This window comes from Neopsephotus bourkii, unplaced genomic scaffold (assembly GCF_033783945.1).
Source record: "Neopsephotus bourkii isolate Nb327-2 ecotype Australia unplaced genomic scaffold, CSIRO-AGI_Nbou_v1 NB_53, whole genome shotgun sequence".
Taxonomy (NCBI): domain Eukaryota; kingdom Metazoa; phylum Chordata; class Aves; order Psittaciformes; family Psittacidae; genus Neopsephotus; species Neopsephotus bourkii.
In genome coordinates this window covers 1909031-1931413 of record NW_026900570.1, presented here as the reverse complement: position 1 = coordinate 1931413, position 22383 = coordinate 1909031, and the positions used below count along the sequence as shown (strand labels likewise).

Here is a 22383-nt window from a genome sequence, read left to right as displayed (position 1 = left end):
CTTTCAGTACCTCCCGCTGCTGACTCCATTGAATGGCCTTGGTCCAGCTAGAGAGGAAAAAAGCCTTCCATCCCAAAACAGCCTTCCATCCCCAAACAGTCATCAGTCTGAAGGAAAAGAGGTGATGAAAAGAGGCTGTGAGTGATGAAGTAATTATTTATAGAAAGATACATGACCACAGCACTCAGGTGCCTGATCAGGAACAGGGCCGAGTACTGCTAATCCTGAATGTGGGGAATATGTGCCTGTGCTGCCACTGCTCCAAAGCACGCACTGTGCACAGCCCTGGTGCAGGCGAGGAGACCATGTCTCTTGGCTTCATGCAGATGAAAACGCTGTGCACAGGGTCACGGAGTACCAGCCTGGGCACAGGATGAGGCTGCTTCAAGGGCAAGCCAGGAAGATGAGGGTCAGTGAGGGACATTGCCAGGCTCAGATGTAGCTGCAGCATCACCCAGGCAGGGTAGGGCTGGAGCACAGGCAGCAGCTGAGCAAAGGGATCAGCCCGTGTTGGGGTTTCTCCCAGTTCATCTCACACAGCTCCATGCCCAGCAGCCTGCTCCCAGGTTGCAACTGAACTTCAATCCGAGCTGGCCTGGATCACCAGAAGCCACTCAGAGGCAGGATGAGGTTTTTAAGAGGCTGTTGTTGCCCCAGGGTCTGGATGCACATGATAGAATTGGCCTACAGAGCTCACTACTCCATACAAACTATGAGTCAAGACAGCCAAATGGCTAGGTGTAATTCAGGAGTATATGCATATTTGAAAATCATTTTTTATTATTGTGAATCGATACATGCAATGCTGATTATGCATATATATAAATTCAAATTCACTTTGTGTTATTGTGAATCAATACATGTAGTGCTGATTGTGTATATATACAAATTCCAACTGGTCTTGTATTCTTGAGAATCAATACATGTATTTTTGATTACACCTATCCAAGTTTTTACTTTTTATAGCTGATGGGGGAGAGCCAAACTTTCAGGATGGATAGGAAGAAGCAGCAGGCTTGAAGGCAATGAGCAGAATGTCCCAGGGACCAATGTGTTAAAGTGATCAATAAACAAGTTTCAAATTTTACTTGGAAAGAAATTCAAAATCAAATTATCTCAAATGTATCACAAGGGAAGGCCACTCAAAGTGTTCTGTTGTGTTAGGCAAGCCAGCAAATGTTCACACTTCCTTTTAACCACAGTCACCTGCACACAGTTAGCGAACATTTTTCTACCCTCATCATTCTGCTCCCACGCCGATGCTTTTCTGTTCTACCTCCATTACAAAACTGGCTTCAAATCCTGTCTCAAGATGTGACAGAGATGAAGAGGACAGATTGCTAATGGGGGCTCTGGCTTACTGGGACATCACTGGTAGCTGGAATGTGCTCAGACTAAGGAAGAGCAAAGGAGCCCAACCCTTTCAGATGCAACTGGAAGGTTCCAGGGGACTTATCTCTGCCTTGTGAAGCACTTTGCAATCTTCCAACTGGTAAAATGTAAAGTGACACTAAGTGAAATAAGCTACTTTATAATTCAGCTCTAAGTATCTTCAAGAGCCATACGGCTGAATTATAAATCGTTCAATAAAATAGAAGTTCTTCTTGTTCTAGAAGAGTTTTCTTTTTAATGGCTACTTCAGATATTCAGTTAAATGTATTGTGACCAACGTAATTACCATTTGCCTGTTTCTCAAAATTGTCTAATCAAGCACTAGTGGGCTGAGTAGTTAATATGCACAAATACAGTGCTATGAATTCTTTTCTTGTGGATTTCATCTTCCATTTCCACTCACCAGAAACACAAAAGATGTGGAGACAAAGGCTAGCCATAAGAGTATAATAGGTAAAAGTAGCCTGGAATAAACACAGGCTCCAAAATCAAAAGTAAGGTTGGCCCTAACCTTACTGAAGGAGGACAGGAGAGCAAATCAAGTGGAGGAAAAAAAAAAAGGAAACAAGCAGAGCGAACTACTTTTAGAATGGGAGTTTGCTCATGTAATGAAAGGGATTACATCATGTTTGTCTGCAGTAGTGAAGGGCTGAACTCGGTGACCTCAGATATCCCTTCCAGCTTCTCAGGCACACAGGTATCATTTCACTGAGCACAAAAGAAACACCTGACCCTGCTGCTTTCTGCCACTGAACCAAACAATGCAGACTGTCTGTGGCAGGAGAAGCAGTTTGTGTATGGACTGCTTTTCAGAAAGGTACTGGGAGTGTTATCCCTGCTCCTCAGCCTCTGGATTTAGGCAGAGTTTAGGCACTTTAGCTCCAGAGGTGCAAAGGCAGAACTGTCTTATCCTCAAGAGGCCCTTCTGCTCAGCTTGAGAGCCTGGTTGGTCTCCCACCAAACCTCTTCTGCAATCTAGATTTAGGCCAAATCCTTCGAATCACTTGAAGGGCATACTCAGAAGATGCTGGCAAATGCTAACGGAAACACAGTGATGAAGGTGAAATCTCTGCCCATTGTTTTCATAGCAGTTTGGACACGCACTCAGGAAGCAGGAGCAGTTCACTGTGGGCTCTGCTCAGCTTAGTGCCACTCACTGCTTAGAAAAGAGTAAACCTAGCTCCGTTTGGAATCCAGTAGAAGAGGTTCCTCCAGAGCCAAGAGACCAGAGGACAGCAGTTCCCATGCGCAGCCCTGAGTAAGGGCTGGAGCTCTGGGGAGGGAATGCAAATGCAGCATTGCGCACTGACTACATCCCACCACCACCTCCTTCACCTAGGAAAGCAGACTGGCTTTGTGAGTCACTCTCTGCATATGAAGCCTAAATATCTAACCTAAGTGACCTGGCTTGACCCGCTGGAGTCAAGTCACATAGTTTCAGCTGTTGCAATGACTAATAGGGACCTAATGAGGTGGTCTTTTTTCCTGAGCTCAGTTCCTCAACCTAACTTCCCTGGTATAAGGCGATTTGCAACTAGCAGCACTGTGACTAAATAGATACTAACATTTTCAGGTTGTGCTGCACAGACTTTTACAAGTATTTTCAAAATGCCACTGAGCTTTACAGTGCATTGCTTTTCCCTGCAGATTGAAGGAGCAGCACCCACCAGCCCTGTGTACAACTTACATCTGTCAACAGTGACAATTCATCACAAATATTGTTTCCCCCTTTGTTGGTGCTGTCTCAATCTCTCCTTCAGAATGCAACAATCACACTGTGTTGTCCAGTCCTTGAAGTAGCTGGTATTCACAGACTCATAGAATCACAGAACAGTTTGGGTTGGAAAGGACCTTAAGATCCTAACCATTATATGATTCTATGGTCCTCTAGTTCCACCCCCCGTGCAATGGACAGGGACACCTCCTACTATACCAGGCTGCCCAACACCCTGTCCAACCTGGCCTTGAACACTCCTAGGGATGGAGCATTCACAGCTTCCTTGGGCAGCCTATTCCAGCACCTCACCATCTTCACAGTAAAGAACTTCTTCCTTATACCTTCTTACCTAAACTTCCCATTTTAGTTTAAACCCATTACCCATTGTCCTGTCGCTACAGCTCCTGATGAAGAGTCCCTCTCCAGCACCCTTGTAGGCCCCCTTCAGATACTGGAAGGCTGCTATGAGGTCTCCACGCAGCCTTCTCTTCTCCAGGCTGAACAGTCCCAACTTTCTCAGCCTATCTTCATATGGGAGGTGCTCCAGTCCCCTGATCATTCTCATGGCCCTCCTCTGGACTGGTTCCAACAGATCCATGTCCTTTTTATGTTGAGGACACCAGAACTGCACACAATACTCCAAGTGAGCTCTCACGAGAGCAGAGTAGAGGGGCAGGATCTTCGACCTGCTGGTCACACTTTTTGAAAGCACACTGCCAGCCCATATTCAGTTTCCCATCAACCAACACCCCCGAGTCCTTCTGTATCCCTTCTTTGACATTTTGTATTGCTACTTTTGTATTGCCATTTTGGGAAGAAATGGGTGTTTGGACTGCCTGCAGAAACTCAGCAAGAGCTATCATTCCTGCTGAGTTCCTTCAGGCAATGTGACACAAGCAGGCTCCAGAGCCTCTGCCTCTCTTGCAGAGGCAAGATCCAGCCAACAGTTCCTGCTGTGTGTGTGGCTGCACCCCAGCATCCCCCCCACTTCAGCACTCCAGCTGCTAATGCAAGGTGGATTCAGAAGTGCTTGTTTAGGTTTTCTCCTGTTTCTTTTTCCACCCCAAATTTTATTCTGTCAGCAAAGGCAGGTGCAGACAGATGTGAGCTCACCCAGCCCCTACTCCAAGCCAACCGAACTTGTGCCAGCCCCTGTCTAGGAGCCACAGAGCTGTATTAGCATGGCTCAGTGCCCGAGCTAATGCGCCTGCTGAGGAGGCATGGGCAGGGGAAGCTTGCATCTGTCTGCACAGCGCCTAACAGGCTTCCCTGGAAAGCTGAGGACCAGCTACCTCTCTTGAATAACAGACTAATTCTTCTTAAATATGGATACAGCTATGAAAGCAAAGGACTCCGATTATTTCAGGGAAGGGCCTGTTATCTTTCTTTGAAACTGCCACAGGTCAATCCAGCAGAGACCCTAGGAAGAGTACAGCAAAAGCCAAGACGCTGGGGAGCTGGCCACATCCTTACTTCTGCTCTGGCCCTCCCAGCCCAGACTGCCTATGTTTACCTTCCCTTCGTTGAGGGAAATGGAGCATAATGTGCACTTTCCTCATGTAATTTTGGCCGGCAGCTATTGCTTGAAAGCTTTATGGTGGTCTGACATTAAAAAATTATAAATCTGTTAAAAAAGGTAACACTTTCCCAGAACATAGTCACACATTATAGCCTATTTTGATAGAAGGAGAACTGTACCAGCATCCTTCAGCCCATATGTAGGGATGTCAAAGAAAAAGAATCATTTTCAAAAGCAATTCCTGGCTGCTAATTAAAGGTTTACTATCTGATCCTTTGTATATCAATATGGTGATTCAAGGCTGTTCCCACTGCAATATGTAAGTGCATTCAGTGTTTTCTTGTGTAACAAGCTACTTGGCTTACCATGCTAAGACATAACTTCCAATGTTTGTGACCAGGTGGTATATGTCCAGCAAAAAAGTCCAGTGCTGGTGTGTCCAGTTTTCTCTTAAGGAGAATTAGGAAGGGTGCTAGTTCTTCATTTGGGCTACTTTCAGATAAGAACTTTCTGAATGAATTTGCATTAAGTATTCAAAGTTCAGCAACCAAACCTAACAAATCTAACCCTATTCTAAAACTCCCGTAAGCTTCACATACCAGAAACATCTCTCTCCTTTATTTTTGTCTGTTCCCTCTCTCTCTAACCATTGTAATCCAAAAGTGGTATTTTGTGGAACGGGAATGACAGACAATTCTCATAAATGAAACAGACTTCGTGCAGAAGATCCTAAGGTTATTTGAAAAGCAGTATGTTACCCTGAGATCTGTCCATGTCTGATAAATACTCAAATTTCAGTGATGTTTTGTTATTTGGAGTAACCTTTCTATTGTAACCTTCCTCCATACAAGCCTGTAGACAAGTTAATGTGAATAAGAGGAAATAACTGAAATCAAGTCCTTCAAAAAAATCAAAAGTAGAAATTGCAGTTGCTAGATGTTTTCCTTCTGCATCCAAAAGGGTCAGCATGGAAGCAGGAGCACCTGCAACAGAATCAGTCACTGTATCACTGTGATTCCAGACGTGGCAGCCATCATCCTGTTGCATATCCTTGGGAAAGTCCAAACTGAAAAGGTAGTACTGTGCTGAGATGCCTGAAAAATTATTTGGGTTGTGGCATGCAACAAACATTTATTCATTAAAGACTTGCAATTGTGACCCAGCCCTTCATCTTGCACAAGATCTATAAAAAAGGCTGAGTGACTATAAATGTGTCCCTTGAAGCAAATTATGGAAGACATTATAGGAAGACTGGTTTCTAGCCAGCTTTTCCAGCTTAATGAATTCCTTTCAAGGATGTGTGAGAGCTCCATTGAGACCAATGGTGAGTATCCATGGACTCTTCTAGGAAGATTTTATAAGGGGTCCTGACTATTGTATTCTTATTTTTCTTCTCTTTTCAGTGAGCAGTTAGAAAATAATTTGAAATGGTAATGCTACAGTTCAAACACTTTCCACTACAAGAACAGACCTAACCAATCCATGAAGTCAGCAAAAGGCTCTTGGGCAAATCAGCATGTGAATTATTACAATTTGTGTGCTGCCCATTCTGGAAGAGATAAAAAAATATTTTTATGCATCTTCCACATCAAACCCCCATTAATTTAATTAATGCACAGATCTGTATTTTCAGTGTGCTCCTGCAGACATCAGCTATACATAGATACGGAATGAGAATACTAAGATACGAGGAAGGCTTGGCTCAGATCAAATACCTGCACGTACCTTCTATTTATGATACTTCTTGCAGCAAAAGGACTTTCATCTACACATTTACTATGTCATCATCAACTGACTTCACACACGTTCTGTTTCTCCATTAACAGAGAGAGAAATATAATGATCTGTAGTGTTTCTCCAGAGAGAGAAACGCTACTCTAGAGAATGGTTTGCTCTTTCAGAAACCATTGCTTCAATCACTCCTGCCCAAGATGCTGATGACTGGAGGAAGTGAGGGATAGAAATTATGAACTATATGGAGAGAACCTACTAAGGGCAATGAACAGGAAAAAGAAGGATGTTTCACCTGGGAAGGAAAAGGCACAGTGCAACAGGGAAAAGTTGGTAAAGAAAGAGAACAGCATATAATGTGCAGACAGAAAGGATGGGACATGAACGAACGGAATAAGAAAAGCAAATGAAGTTTTAACTGAAAAGTTCATCATGAGATCCTTATCTGTGTGTCTTCCCATCTAGTTGTACTAGAAAATCCTGATATTTGGCTTTTCACTTAGGTACTATAGCAAGTCACAAGACACAGAGTTAACAAAGCATTACATATGACAGACTAACTGTGCTTTTGTTGTTATCAGTAAGGCCTAACATGCTATATGTTTGTATAGAAAAGACATGCACAGCAGGAGTACCTTGCTACAGTCTATATAGATGGGCAACATGCAAGAACCAGTTTGGAAAGCTGAGCCATAGATTCTGAGCACTTCCCTATTTTATTGTTTTTCAGACTACAGACAGAGAAAAATTAATTCCCCATGTAATTCTATTGAAATCTAGTACATTAACTGAGAGACTGCATTTATTTAAGCCTGTACCAGTATTTATGAGATGAATTTAAGCCTGGAATGTCTTGGCTGATGGCCCTTTACTGGGAGATGAACTGGACTGCTTTGCTGGGAAGACTCCCCAGCCATTGGGAGTGACAGTGGGGAGGAGGGAAGAGAAGAAAAGGGCAGAACAGAGTGTCAAGACCACAATAATTAATGCTTTGTGAGGCAGAAAAGAAGACTCACAGAATGGCAATTCTAGCATTTTAATTCACATGATGTGGAGTTTCAAAGTCAGATCAACGGCTTGAGTGCAGCTTTCTCTAAACAGAGCTGTACCACGCTTCCCATTATTTAAAAACATCCACGGCAAGCATTAAATTGTCCTGCCAGAGCAACAGACGTCCTGCCACAGACGACAGTAGGAGCGGGAATAATACAGGTGGGACAATCTTTTCATCCTTTCCCATTTTAGATTCTAGAAATACACCTGACTTTGGTATCAGAGCAGCAGAGGCCTGCACAGCTGAGAATAAGAGGCAGTTCATTTCAATACAGAGATGATGATTTGGGTATATTTGAAAGTAATTAGAGATAATCGAGCTAGAAAGAAGCTGGGAAACACTAAAAAGCAAGAGAGGGAGCATGAAAAGAAAGTGCACCTCCTCTTCACAGAAACTAACACAAGAAAGTTGTAGCCTCCTCCAATGTTTTGCAAACCCTGTAAATTAATTTTAAATTTCCTTTTCCAAGTTATTTAGAAGTTCCTAAGGCTGAAGAATGCACCTCTTGCAAGACACAGATTGTTCACAGTGCTTTAATATGGAGATAAAAGTCCATAGCCTTAAATAAAGTGGGTCATCATGCACAAAAATGTACGTGCCCTTTGAAACACTCAGCAAAGTGATCAAGATTCAATAATGGTTTCTTCAGCTTTCAACAGGGGAAGCAGTTTAGAAGCAATGTGGCAGACTCATGGAAATTGCAACATGGAAATAACTGCTCAATTCAACATCCAAATTAATAACAGAGTCAGCGTAGGATCAATTGAGCTGCTTTAGTTCAGTTTCAAATACTACTTGTTTGAAAATACTACCAAATTTTAGTTTGTCACATACATTTATATTTGTGAAACATCACATCCCTATGTATCTGTTTCCTCCTGTAGTAGTTGGGTCTCGGAGACTTCCACCTTTTCCTTGCAATTAGACTGCCACAATTATCTGTAATTCTGTCACCTCTAGAGTGGATTACACAATAATGTAGGGCAAGCAGAAGGGTATCTTTGGGACCACCAGTGTGTGGGCTGCAGAGTTTTGACCAATGTGCCCATACAACACTCAGGCTCCTCTCATTGCTTTGGATAAAAGGTTCAGTTCTAGGTATAATCCATATTTTTAGTGACAGATAGCCTGTTAAGTCTCTGATGATTTTGAATCTCATTTAAATGTCGTGCCTCCTTCAACTCTGCATCGTTGCTGTTGGGAGCTTGGTTTTCCAAAGCCAACAGCTGAGTATTTTTGGTCTGTACATCAAACCCCACAGTTGGTATATTTTGGGCTTCTTAAGTCAACCCAAACATTTCCAATGTTACCGTAATTACATTTTTGTATTTGCTTGGTTGGTTTTCTCCTTTGCTGCTGGATTGGCAGGGTTAGGGCATTCCTAGCTTCCTGCTGGACCCTCACAAAAGGCAGATCACCTTCTGAGACTGGAGGACAGAAAATCCCTGGATTTACAAATGTTAAGCACAGGTGTGCCAGGGGACTAAGGAGTGCTATAAGACCTTTCCTCTTTGTTAGCACAAGCAAGCAGTATGAGCTCTCCAACACCAAGGAGTATGGCTACATATCAGTAACCATACCATCAGCATAGTCCCCTGCAGCTCAGTCAGGCTGGAGCTGCACCCTGAGATGCTACGTAACAAATTAAACAGGAAAATATGCATGTCCAAAAAGAGAATTATCACTGTTGATATAATGACTACTATGCTTCCCAGGAAAATGCAACATAGTGTGGTACTTTGCTCAGGCACTTTTTTGTCAAGCCTCTATCGCCTGCTCCAGAGGTTCAAGAATTACCATTTGACCCTCAAAATCATAAGCCTGTCTGTAAAATGATAAATGCGGAGCTCTTTTACTTTGCTTTCTGTTTTCTGAGCCGTTAGGGTGCACCTGGGTCACACTTGCAAGCTTTTTACTCTAACCATTAGGACTAGAAACTTACTTTAAATAAAAGAAAGAGGAAAGCTGAGTTTCTAACCTCATTACACAACTCTAGTAGCTAGAGTGTAACTGAAACATCAAACATCACAAGACTTGTGATAAAATCATGAGTGCTGACAACATCAATTTAGAGTAGGAGGTGGGATAGCAGGAGAAACTCAGGGCAAATGGATTTACTTTTTATCTTAATGTTTTTACATCCTGACTACTTTTATCTTTAATCAGAAGTTTTCAGTGGCAGTTCTTTCTTCATGTAGCTGTGCACGACATTAAAAGGTCACTTCTGCATTAATACGTGATGCCATTTGCTAACTGCATCTTTCTATGAGAGATAACATGAAAAGGTAGGTGTACTGATGGTACACCTGGTGCTATTACCACAGCAAAGAGGTATTACGGAAGTACAGGTTGTAAGTGCATGACTGAAATGGTATTGAGAGGGATTCCAGTTCCCCATTGTGTGTGTGTGAAGAATACAGGATGTTTCTCGCAGATGTGATATTTACTGCCTAAGTGAAGAATACTCTATCGAGAATTTACCAGTAAAGATCCACATTCTTTGCTACAAGACATTGCTTGCTGTGTCTTTTATGCTCCAAAATTATCTCAGTGAAGAGTAACATGGAAACTTACACATCTGAATATGGGTAAACCTTTCACTAGAATAAATTTGCTGTAATTAAGCCAAGTAATTAACAGATCACTGTGACTATAAATCAACAAACTGGCCAGATCAAGAATTCAGGTCAGTCTTAAGTAATGCCAGAGTGGCAGCAGTGACAAAATGGTCAGCTGTCCCTCCATTATTAGTTTCCAAACTTGTTTCTACTGTTTGAAATCCTGCAGTTAGAGGGATCAGAATGTACTACTTGGAATATACTCACTGGTTCATTCAACCACATGCAAAGGGTTGTCGTTGGTAGTTTTCTTGACCACCCACCGGCTGTCATTGGGCTGATCTGCCACTGATCTGAAAAAGGCCAGGGCTGCACAGTGGCCAGTTAAGAGGCAGCTCCAGCACAACAAATACTCTTGCTCTACCATGATAATCCTGCAATTTAAAGTAGGAGTTAAGCCTGGTCCAAATGGCCAGTTCACTTCAGCTGCTTTGCGCAACACCAGTGGTACAAGCAGAGCATGCAAGTGAATTTCATGGTGACAAGCCAAAGTTTTTATATGACATAATGCTGATCATATATACCTTCCACTCACTAAACAGCCTCCAGTCCTAAGTGGGTGGGACCAAGTTCTTTAGTTCACACTCAGGGATGATTATGTTGCTAACTGCAGGGAGAAGCACAACCCCTGTGTAAACCAAGAGGAGGTGCTGAGGGTCTGCAGTGTGGCCTTTGCCACAGCAGAAGTGATTCAGCCCAGGGCTGTCACAGCAGGAACAGACGTGTTTCTCACACTGCACCACACTCAGTGTGAAGGCAGCAAGGCTGTCCAGGGGCTCTACAAGGTGCATTTTCGCCCACCCCTTCAGCTACAATGTTGGCATTGCTCCCACAAAGCTGTAACTCTGTACTCTGAACTAGGATCAGTGCTAGGAAAGAGGATGAAGGCAGAAACTGATGCAGGGGAGCATCTCCCTTAAACCTTCCTCCTCCCCTCCCTGTATCAGAAGTGTATACTGAGCAAGGAATTTTCCCCAAAGAAAGGATGTTATGCCAGAATTACATAAAGAAATCAGAATATTATAATTATTCCCCCCTCAATATTGCACTATATATATATATACGCACAATATTGCAGTACCGAAATGCACAACTCAAAAATCCAAATAACTGTAGATTTGCTCTGATGTGATACATAACCATGTGTAATTCACAAGCATGACAGAATTTTGCAGTTCATAGTTGGAATTTAGTAGAAAAACAATTTAAAAGAGAAATTCGTTTTAGAAATGCACTTCAGTACATTTTTGTTCCACATATTGCGATAGGAACAAGGTTTGACACTTTCATTCTCATGCAGGTGATTTGGTGTTGGGTCCAATTTGATAGATTGCATCTTTCTATAAAACTCGACTACAGAGGTCAAAGAAGGAAATGCACTGTCATCTCTGCCTGCTTTCTTGGGGGGAGCATTGAGGTTAGCCTTCTGGATTGAAAATCTTACCACAGAGACAGAAAACAAGACTGGCTAACCACAATGACTTGACTCAAAGAATTAGCAACACTGACATAATGCAGGCATTCCTTAAAATCTAAAGTCAAGAGTTCTGCCTACTTTTTAAAATAAACAGCAATCCAAAAATCTAGGGCAATAAAACTCCATAGGCAGCTCAGAATTTTATTTCAGCCAACATCAATCTTCCTTCTTTTCAGACAAGCTGAATTACACTAGAAAACCAGCAATGTTAGATGAGTCAAACCAGCTGAATGCAAAAGCTGAGAGAACAGACCAAATTTGTATTGTGTATACTGAGATAAAGTAAAACTGCTCATAAAGTTAAATCTTAGATAAACATGAACCCTTAGCAAGAGTATACAGGGATAAGGAAACACTACAGCCTAAAACTTCTGAGAGGCCTCTGATTAAATATACAGTGAAGTGGGAAATGGACTTGGGTTTCTTCGGACTTCAGAGACTGCAGCTTTTGCAGCCAGAGCTTTAAAGGAGCTAAGTCAGACTTACTACAGGGAGAGCAATAGAGCCACGGAGTGCTAGGACTAACCACCCAGGAGCATACCCAGTTTGATGGATTCTGCAGCTGACACTGCTGGAACGACACTGCTAAGAGGCACATGAGCTAGCTTGTTCAAAGCATCTGCATAAACTAGGGCAGGCACTGCAGCATGGGCACTCCTGGGACTCACGCTCACTACCCTTATGGATTTCATTGCAGTGGCAAGATGTGACATCCCTGCTTTTCTAGCAGAAGACCCCTTCCTGCAGAGATGGCAGATGCAAACATTTGCTAGTTGCTGAGTCACAGATGTGGGTATTAATCTTCCCTGTTAGTTTGAACTGATCTATGTTAAAGATACCAGACAGAGAGCTGCTGAGTTTCAGGAACAGCATGTGTTTTTTTCTGTTGATCATACTATAGTTTCAGTCAAAACTGGGTAATAGAAGCTCCAGCAGCTGAGGAACGGTACCCATGGAAATGCTAACCACACTGAAGGGTCCTCTGCCAAACCCCACGAGACTCTAAGAGGCTTACACACTCTTTTCACCAAGGCCAAGGACCTCTTGTCTTACATCAGCCACATCTCTTAAAAACACACCCCTAATTTGAAGCTTCTAAACCATATGGGACACGGGTTTTAAATGCTCCAATACAACCTTCCTCAAGCTTGCCACATCTGTAGGAACATAATCTCTCACTGCTTTCTAGGTGCCCTGGAATAATCTTTAACCAAAGGAAACAGTACAGAAATTGTAACAGAAGAATACAAATGCATATACAGACAGCACAACCCAGTAAAAAAATAATTATTTTCTCCTCATAGAATCATATCATAGTATCACAGAATTCATGGTTTAGGTTGGAAGGGACCTTAAAAATTACCCAGTTCCACCCCCACTGCCACAGGCAGGGGCACCTTCCACTAGACCAGGTTGATCAAAATCCTGTCCAACCTGGCCTTGGACACTGCCAGGGATGGGGCAGCCACAGCTCCTCTGGGCAACCTGTGCCAGGGCCTCACCACCCTCACAGGAAAAAACTTCTTCTTTATATCTAATCCACTCTCTTGCAGTTTAAAACCATCCCCCCTTGTCCTGTCACTACCTGCCCTTGTCAAAAGTCCCTTTCCAGCTTTCTTGTCAGCCCCTTTAGGCACTGGAAGCTGCTCTAAGGTCTCCCTGGAGCCTTCTCTTCCCCAGGCTGAACAACCCCAGATACTGATAAGCTGCATGAGGCCCATCACTGTTCCATCCAGCAAGCAAGCTGTGAACCGTTCATGGCTAGGATCCACCACCCCCATGCAATGATTTTGATTGAGCTTTTCTCAGGGAGTGCCCAGAGATGAAAAACTGAACTTCCCTTAACACAGATCTCACAAGATCTGCTCTACTGCTATTCAGCAAGGCATCTGAACTTGTCTGTGGAAAGCAACTGAAAAAGAAGGTAGAAAGGGGATAAGAAGGCCTCAAGGTTATGCCTCCATTCACTTAGGATTTGTTTGGTTTCCTTTCACAATATGATACAGTAAAGGTGGAACAGGTCTACTGGACTGCTGAGTAGATCTTGTTAAGAGTAGGAATAATATTTCCCCACAGCCATCCACAATGAAGAATATTCCAATTGTCAAAATAATTCTGTGCTGAATAGCAAAATCCACAGGTAGGAAGCAACTCTCTGGGGTGCTTAATAACCGCACATACTTAACATCAGCACTATTCTCTCAAACAAACTAGAGCATTTTTCTGTGGTGCTCTCCTGCCTTGTTGGCTGAAGGGATCAGAATCCCGAGTTGTGTCCCAAAAGGCTGGACCCAGACTACCAACTGGTGGGTTGCTTCTTGCCAAGACATTTCTGGAGGAATTATAAAAATCCTTCTTAGAGAAGGGAATTACTCGTGGTACTTAGGCAAAACAGGCATTCCATTTATAAATATAATTACTTTTGCTATTCCGTCAAGACAAAGAACTTAGTAGTGCAGGATACAACATGGAAAATTACTTATGTGTTGACACAATATAAATAGAAAACAGATCTGGCTGCAACTAAGTGGGAAATGAAAAACATGAGAAAATATGTAACTGAGATTACCAACTGGGGGGGATAACTTATGACCACTCTAGTTAGTGCATTCTGTCCATGGGAGTATAGTCCCTCATTATGCTTTATGTTTAGATTGTAATTATGTGTGCTTATTTAACAATAAATGCATAATCTTACTTTACATTTATTGGCAAATTGTTTTCTTTTCACTGATGACCTTGAACACTGAGAGACAGGCAGGCACTCTTCTGCAGTGGAAGGCAGAGACCAGGATATGGCTGCATGCAGTTCTTCTGCTTTAGTGTGTTATAGCACAGGTTAGGGAAGACAGGAGTGAGTATACCATTCACACTCACATACAGTGACTGGATGCAGTATTATTACCTAAGGAATGATTTTGACCAACCTCTTGTGTTCATAAACATGCTCCTTTTACTTGGGCTGCTTGTCTGGGTATGTCCATTAATGCATGTCTTCTGTGTTATATTTATGAAGAATATTTTTATCCAGCATTTTCATTCTTAATATTAGTGATATATCACATATGGTGCACTGTATTTTTATAAAGCTGTAAGATACCATGGTGATTAACACCGTAGGAGAACGTAAATAGAAGGGAACAGGATAACAGAAATGTCCTCCCAGCAGATATAGGGCTTTTATTTGGCTTTAGGGGAAGCATGATTTTACTCTGTATATAAGAATTGTAGGAGTTCCATAATAGAAGACTGTACTGCTTAACAACATTGTAGAGAGAACAAGAGAACTTATGTTTAATTTCTCCCTAGCCTTGATTAGGATTTTCAGATCAGCTATGTAAAGAGAGATTGATTATTCTAGATCTTTTGATCATACAGATGCATTACTTTAAGAAGGCAGGAGCAAAAATGTTAAGAACCACAAATATACTCTTGTGTTTATATATGCACATATATATTTCCCAATTTTTCTGTTAGAAAGAGAACCCAGCTTTGAATAGCCTTGCAAATTTGTCCATTGAATAGTGGCAGTCCCCACACAAAATATACTTACTGAATCAATATGGTAGTGAGAAACTAACCACATTTTACTTACCCATCCCATGACTGGGAAAGCCAGGAGACACTGCAAAGCTGCTTCAAAGGACTGTGTTACCACTGGGCGCACTGCAGGCTGCTCATCTGTGCCCACAGTCCTTCTTCTCACCTCCCTGGATTAGGGACTGCAACAGGGAGAGCTATTCCCCCTGTATTACTGGATCAAAAGCAGGTATTTTTCTGGAGAGTGGCAGGCCAGCAAAAAATGGGATTGTGTCTGGGCACTGGCATATAAAAAGCGGCCAACTTGGAAGCTGCCGGAATAAGTCAGAGTGAAACTCATGGTATAAAAGGGGCTGAACCTGAATTTTGGCTCCTGCTGGGCTTCCATAGGAGACAAGCAGAGGGGCTGTGGGGAAGCCAAACTGGCAGCTGCAGGCTGGGCATCCCTTGATGCCGTATGCTCCTCCGGGCCCAGGCCTGCAGGGAGTGACAGGGGGCTGCAAGGACATGGGGAGATGAGCACTAGCAGCTCCCCATGCACCTTCCCCCAGGCAGCACAGCAGAGGTTAAATAAAAACATGCACTGGGGAAGAGGCTGCAAAACTGGTCACTAGCAAAGAAAAGCAGGGAGGCCCCCAGGGATGCTCTCCTTCCCTAGGGATGAAATGGGATTATGATGGTAATGTTTGCTGCACTGTAATTAAGGTGGTGTCAGGACTTTCATTAAAAAGAGTGTTTTGTTGAGGGTCTACGGCTTGGAGAAAATTCTTGCTTGAGGCTGAAATATAGCATTGTTCTCAGCCAGAAAACACATGCACAGCCTTTATTATATATGTAATTTAGAATCCCAGTGTAGTCTTGACTGTGGATGCTCTACTATTGTTTCCATATGGGTATGTAGCTAACTGGTTTAAAACATTAGTACATAAGTAAAGGACTGAATTCTGGCTGGACCTCATGTAGGTGACACATCCCCATTAATTGTCTGTAACTAGCTTCAGAAACCAAAAGCCCAATTCTGCCCTTCTTACTCAGATCCACAGTAGTATTAAAGTAAACAGCTCCAAACAGAATTGGGCTCCTTGTGTTTACCTGACTACAACCCAAGGCACCTGCCTCTCCCACAGTGTAACAACTCCATTCAAAGTGAGGCCATCCTGTCTGAGACAGATTATTTCCTCGCAAAACTGGCAATATATGACAAGGTTACTTCTACTAATAGCAGATAAATTCCTATTTTCATAGTATCCAAGATCTCATAAAAGGAACCAGGATCCCTGTGCACAAGGTGCTGTACAAACACAGTACTACTCAAAAAATGTATGATTTAATGCACACAAATAAATCTTCTCCCGTTTCATAGTTGGGTTTGTATTATTTCTATTGAGTAATCTGAGTGTAATGCACCACTCCTGCAAACAGCAAACACTGCTCAGACGTTTATTTAACTTTCTGCATGATAAAGTCCTAACTCCACACCAGTCTACTGTCTTTCCCCAGAGGTGCTGCCCTGTGTGCTTGCTACTGGCTGTGGGCATTTTCCTGCCTTGCATGTATCTGCAGTGCATAGAATTTACAGTGCACAGTATTTAGTGCGTACTGGTTTCAGATACTGATTTGATTTTACTCAAACTATTAGCATTCTACCTTTTAGAATAAAAAAAATCATGCAACCAATAATATGTCATAAAAGATTATTTTCTGCTGCCCACCACCACATATATGTCAAAACTAAAACTCAAGAGAATTAAAATTTATAAAATTACAGTTTCATAAGGTTGTAAACAAGACAGGAATTCCAACAAATTAGGCAAATCATACAGAATGGAACTGAAGTTCCTAAATAACTTGTGGATGTTTTAAGCAACTTCACATGAATGCTAACAAAAATACAATGTAACAGCACAGTCCATTGTTTCTCATAAGAACAAATCATATAAATTGCTAGTTTAGGAAGAATGTTAGTATTTCTGCAAATGCTTAACACAGAACAAACTTTATTCAGGAGGTAGTTGTCTTCAGCAAAACTATTCACGCATTTACTTACTTATCTGCCTAATTTAGCACCCCCAGAATCATGGCCTTGGTATGGAATAACTTCATGAATTTCAGTATAGTGCATCAGCTACTGCTTGTCAAAATAGGAAGATTCAAATATAAACAAGTGATGCTTTTATTAAGCGCAAACGTGCAAAATTAACATTCCTGATAGACAGTGCTTCTCCACATAGGAAGGTATTATTAATAACAGTCAGGCAAGCGTAATTCTTCATGTGGACAAACTCACTCCAACAGGAATACCTTTTAAAATTTAATTTAAATGAATTAAAGAACTGAAAAAAAAAAAAAAAAAAGCCAGAAGAATAAATGAGGCTGCATGAGGGTTATACCATAACCACTAGTTTTAAATTCACACTTTGGCATGCACAAAAAGAACATTTTCTTATGAAGATAAAAGCCTCCACGTGTAATAACTCGATATACAGACAAGCCCTGGGGGCTTGCATCTTGAGCACTTAACATTTTTGGCCTCCTCTTAATGGATAAAAAAGGTGTGTTTCTCAGTCACATTAGCCCAGTCTAAGTAGCTTAATATGATGAAAAGGCCTCAGGCTTTGGTGAGACTAAGGTGTAAAGGTGTGAGGTTAGCACATAGATCACAGCGTGGGCAACACTGCCTTTAACACATACTTAACTAATCAAGTTAAAGCAGGCAGGGGATGGGGAGCCTGGACTGTATTAGCCCTAGTTCATGCAAATGCTAGATTAGTTTGTGTGGGGAGTAGCTGTGTACAATGTTAAGTCAGGATATTTCACGGTGGGGCACAGGTGAGAAAACAAGAACTAGAATGAAATAGGATTTCCTCACAGACTGTGAACTATGCTGCCTCCAAAGAAAGCAGATGGATTTGAAGGGGCTGGACCTCCTATCTGCTCATTGATTGCTCTGGAGCACCCAATATTTGCAGTTCTCCAGATGTCTGGGGATGCTGTTCAGGACTAGAAGAGAGGGTTATTCCCCACTATCCACAGTGACAAGCATCTCACCAAAATGCTGGGAAAGTCACCAGTGCTCAAGGGTATGTTGTATCCACTATCCAGGCCTTGCTGCTGCCTGAAGTAAGACAGATCTACAAGATGACAAGTAAGCAAAACTGATGAAAAGAAGAAACAAACATTTCAAGTTTAAAATTAGACTTCCACAATGCATTCATTAGCATATGACAATTAACATATGCTAACTTTTTTTTTAGTCCAGCCAAGTTTAGCACAAATAAACTGGAAATCATACATTTGTATGACGTAATCCTGATTTTGCCATTTGATTTAGGCTTTGTCTAGAAGTCTTTCAAATTATCTTGGGGTAGCTTTTTATAATACTGACAAAAAAAAACCCAAACCCAAAAGCCCCCAAACCAGTGATTCAGCTACTTCTGAGCTACTTGGGTGAATATGAGTGCAGATATAAAAAATGACTATGGGCAGTTGATGTGGTTACTACCCTCAGCTATCCATTGCACCTTTTCCCTGTTTGCTACTTTTTCAACAAGAATACCCCAATGGGATGTGCACTGGCACCAAAATCTCCCCAGTTTTCAGAAGAAAGCAGACATTCGCTACAGTCGATTATCAATTTAGCACAGGTTAAGACAAAGTGGTTCAATATACTGACCATTTAAAACATTAGCGTGCTGCTGAGGTGTCTTAAATGAAGCCTTTGTGGTAACTTGGTTAACTTTTCTGCAGTGGTAACACACGTGGTGAAGAGAACAAAAAATGAACTTCTGTTTTATGTAGAGCTGTGAACAATCTGGCAGAGTTCTGAACTAATGTCATAAAACCTCCTGAAGTTCAACAAGGCCAAGTGCAAGGTCCTGCACATGGGTCAGGGCAATCCCAAGCAGAGACACAGGCTGGGAGAGACTGGATAGAGAGCAGCCCTGAGAAGGACTTCAGTGTGGTGGCTGACAAGAAGCTCAACAGAACCAGCAATACACACTCGCAGCCTAGAAAGCCAACCCTGTGCTAGCTGTATCAAAAGGAGCTGGTCAAGGGAGGGGATTCTTCCCCTCCACTCTGTTCTCATGAGACACCTGCTGCATTCAGCTCTGAGGACCCCAGCATCAGAAGGACGTGGACCTGCTGGAGTGAGTCCAGAGGAGGCCACAAATATGCTGCGAGGGCTGGAGTACCTCTCCTAAGGAGACAGGCTAAGAGAGCTGGGCTTCTTAGGCCCAGAGAAGGCTCCGGGGAGACCTTCCAGTACCTAAAGGGGCTGACAAGAAAGCTGGAGAGGGACTTTTGACAAGGACAAGTGGGATGATTTTAACCTCAGAGTACATTTAGATTAGTTATTAGGAAGAACTTCTTTACTGTGAGGGTGGTGAGGCCCTGGCACACATTGCCCAGAGAAACTGTGGCTGCCCCATTCCTGGTAGTGTTCAAGGCCAGGCTGGATGGGCTTTGATCAACCTGGTCTAGTGGAAGGTGTCACTGTCCGTGGCAGGGGGTTGGAACTAGATGAGCTGTAAGGTCCCTTCCAAACCAAACCATTCTGTGAGTGTATGAAAAGAGAAAGTATCTGAATCCCATTCCTGATACAATCTGAAATACTTTGCTCATTATTTTTGTTACATACGCCACTTTAATTGTATAATGCTACAATGGAATTTACGTATCAGCTGTCATTTTCCTTAACTAAGCAATTTAAGACAACATCCTGTCTTCAACTCGTTCTATTATGAAGGTATCACTCTTTGTCTTAAGCATATTGGGAGAACTTAGGTTTTGAAGTTAAAACTGTTAGAATGCATTGTTTAATCAGTACTGCAAAGGTCTCATATTTCAGAAACAATTCCAAAACCCCAGAAATGTTTATTTTAAGGGAGGTTAGAACATAAAATTCTTGTTGAAAGTTTCAAAGCTGCTTGGCTTTGAGACTTAAAAAGTGAGTTGGTTGACCTGAGTCATTCTATAATGAACTGGAGGATCTCTTAAGAGTCAGTAAAAGCAGAGGACATGTTCCTTTAATACTGCATCTTCGCTGTAAAAACGTTTTCCAGATAGAGATATTTATAAGAGGTGGCTGGTGTAAGCTAGAATTTTTCCTGACAGAGCTGTTCAAATATACTGAACCAACAAAGGACTCCTATAGTGTATTTATGTTTGGTGACACAATTTCTCCTAGCTTGTGCCCCTGCCTTCATTAAGTGATAAATAATACTAGCAAATACAGTTTCCTACAACTCCATCTCCACTTCAGGTTCCTCCTCACAAGTCCCTTTCAGTCCTACATAGTTCTTTGCACCTTTGATTGCCATGGCAGTGACCGCAGCAGTTCACAGAACAGACTTGCCTAGCTTTGTCTGGACATGTACACAGATGAGGCACAGCAGCATGAGGAATACGCCTAAGACCCTTAACACGCTCTTGTCCTAGACCACACTACACCAGAACTAACTTCATCCTGCCTCCACTCAGATTTCATACTGTTAGTCGCATATAAATAGTTAATATAAAAAACAATGGAGAAAAAAAATAATAAATATACATCTGCTTCTGGATGAGACAAAGCCTAAAGCTCAGCCACTTCAGGTGGTCTATTGAACAATGTCTGCATGGGATGACCGGGTGAACCATGCATGGAAGAGTGGATATGGTGATTTCACTGTGTTTCTGCTATGGGATGTGACAGTTATTCCCCATATACCTACAGCAGTTGATCTGAGCCCACAGCATGCTCACGTGTCTCAGGTGCCATCAATCTGCCCATGCATAGCAGCTCTGACACATCCCATACTCACATAGGCCATTGTGCATGTACAGCAGAGCCGCACATGCACAGTCAGTGTTTCAGGGGATGGCCATTTATTTTAGCAGACCAGAGGGCAACCTGGCAAGTCGAGTAAACGCCACACCAGCCATCCCACTGTGCAGAGGATGTAGCCTTTTACGTCACCTTCCCCCCCCCTTCCCTGCTTTTTTCCTCTCTACTCCACCCAAGTCTGGGCCTGTATGGCATAAACGTTTTCAGTTAAATTATGCTAACTTGCCTGAGTTAACAAAATTCAAAGGCACTTTCTTCTGTGTAAGGCAATATATAAACAGATGAAGTTCCCATACCTGAAGTCATTTGAGCAGTATACCTACATTGTCATTTGCAGACTTCATACAAACACTTAGCTCAGGATATGTATTTTAGTTTGGCAGAAATAAGTACATTTTCAGAAATAAGGCCAAGAAATGACGCTAACAATCCAGCTGTTGTCCTTGCATGGCTAACCAAAAGGGAAGGCTTTATATGATTTTAAATACACATATGTATATGAGTATAGAGATAAATGTATCTCTTTTTTATCTCAACATATAAATATGAAAATGTCACAAAGTTCTAATTGAGTTACTCAAAACCCTAGGGAATGAACCAACAAAGGCTTTTTATTATGAAATGGTTCCCAGGAAAACAGGCCAGCAGAAGTCGTATTTGCCACAGCATGCCATTTTAATATAGTATTCCTGGAGCTGACACGTTAAAAATTTGGGAAGAACAGCATAAAGGCCTGGATTCCTCTGTTTATTTTTATGTCATAAAAATACTAATATTAGCTCCTCCTACCCTCCCTTCCTTGTCGTACCTATGTGCTACCCTAGGCCATTTTACCAGCTGGGATTCAAACACTGAACAGAAACCTAAATGACAAGGGAGAAAGAACGCAGGGCTCTCAAGATAAATTTGTACGTATTCGGAGTCTCGGAGGTATCGCTCCCAACGATCTCCCCAAGTCCGGCGAAGTTCTCAAACGTGCCTGCCCCACACGAGTGACCCCTGCCCGCTGCAAGGCAGCACGGGTCATTTCTTTTCCGTCCGTACGACCGATGTCATGATTCAGCATCTCTGCACCGAGTTACCGACTCCCTTCACACCCGCAGGTCCACCCCCGGTCACAGGGGAGGGAGAAAGGGAGGCCCAGGCCTGGGGAGAGGGGCCCCACGGCGCTACCCGCCACGGGAGGCAGGGAGCAGGGAGGAAAGCACGGAGGGAGGGAGCCAAGGCGTCAAGCAGGCAAGAGGCCGCCTCAGGGGCTGCCCTCAGGGCGGCGCCTGGTGCGAAGGCGGCCGGTGGGGGCCCTCGCCGGGCAGCGGCACGGCCTACTCCGCACCGGCGGCGCCGCTCCACTCCGTGGCCGCTCCCACCCGGGGCAAGGCCCGGGAGGAAAGTCCGGGAGTGCGGTCCACTTCCTCACCCCGTGGCCGGACTTTTCTCCGGCTGCAGCGGTGATATAGCATTCCCCATCCCCTCGGAGCCGGAGACCCTCCCGGCCTCCGGGACACGTT

At 42.9% G+C, this 22383-nt stretch overlaps 1 protein-coding gene across 5 annotated transcripts in view; it reads right to left on the bottom strand.

Moving 5' to 3' along the window:
• The window catches only part of LOC133210051 (uncharacterized), a 43460-nt gene that overhangs the window by 19487 nt on the left and 1590 nt on the right, over positions 1–22383 (bottom strand). The gene's annotated exons all lie outside the window — the stretch shown is intronic.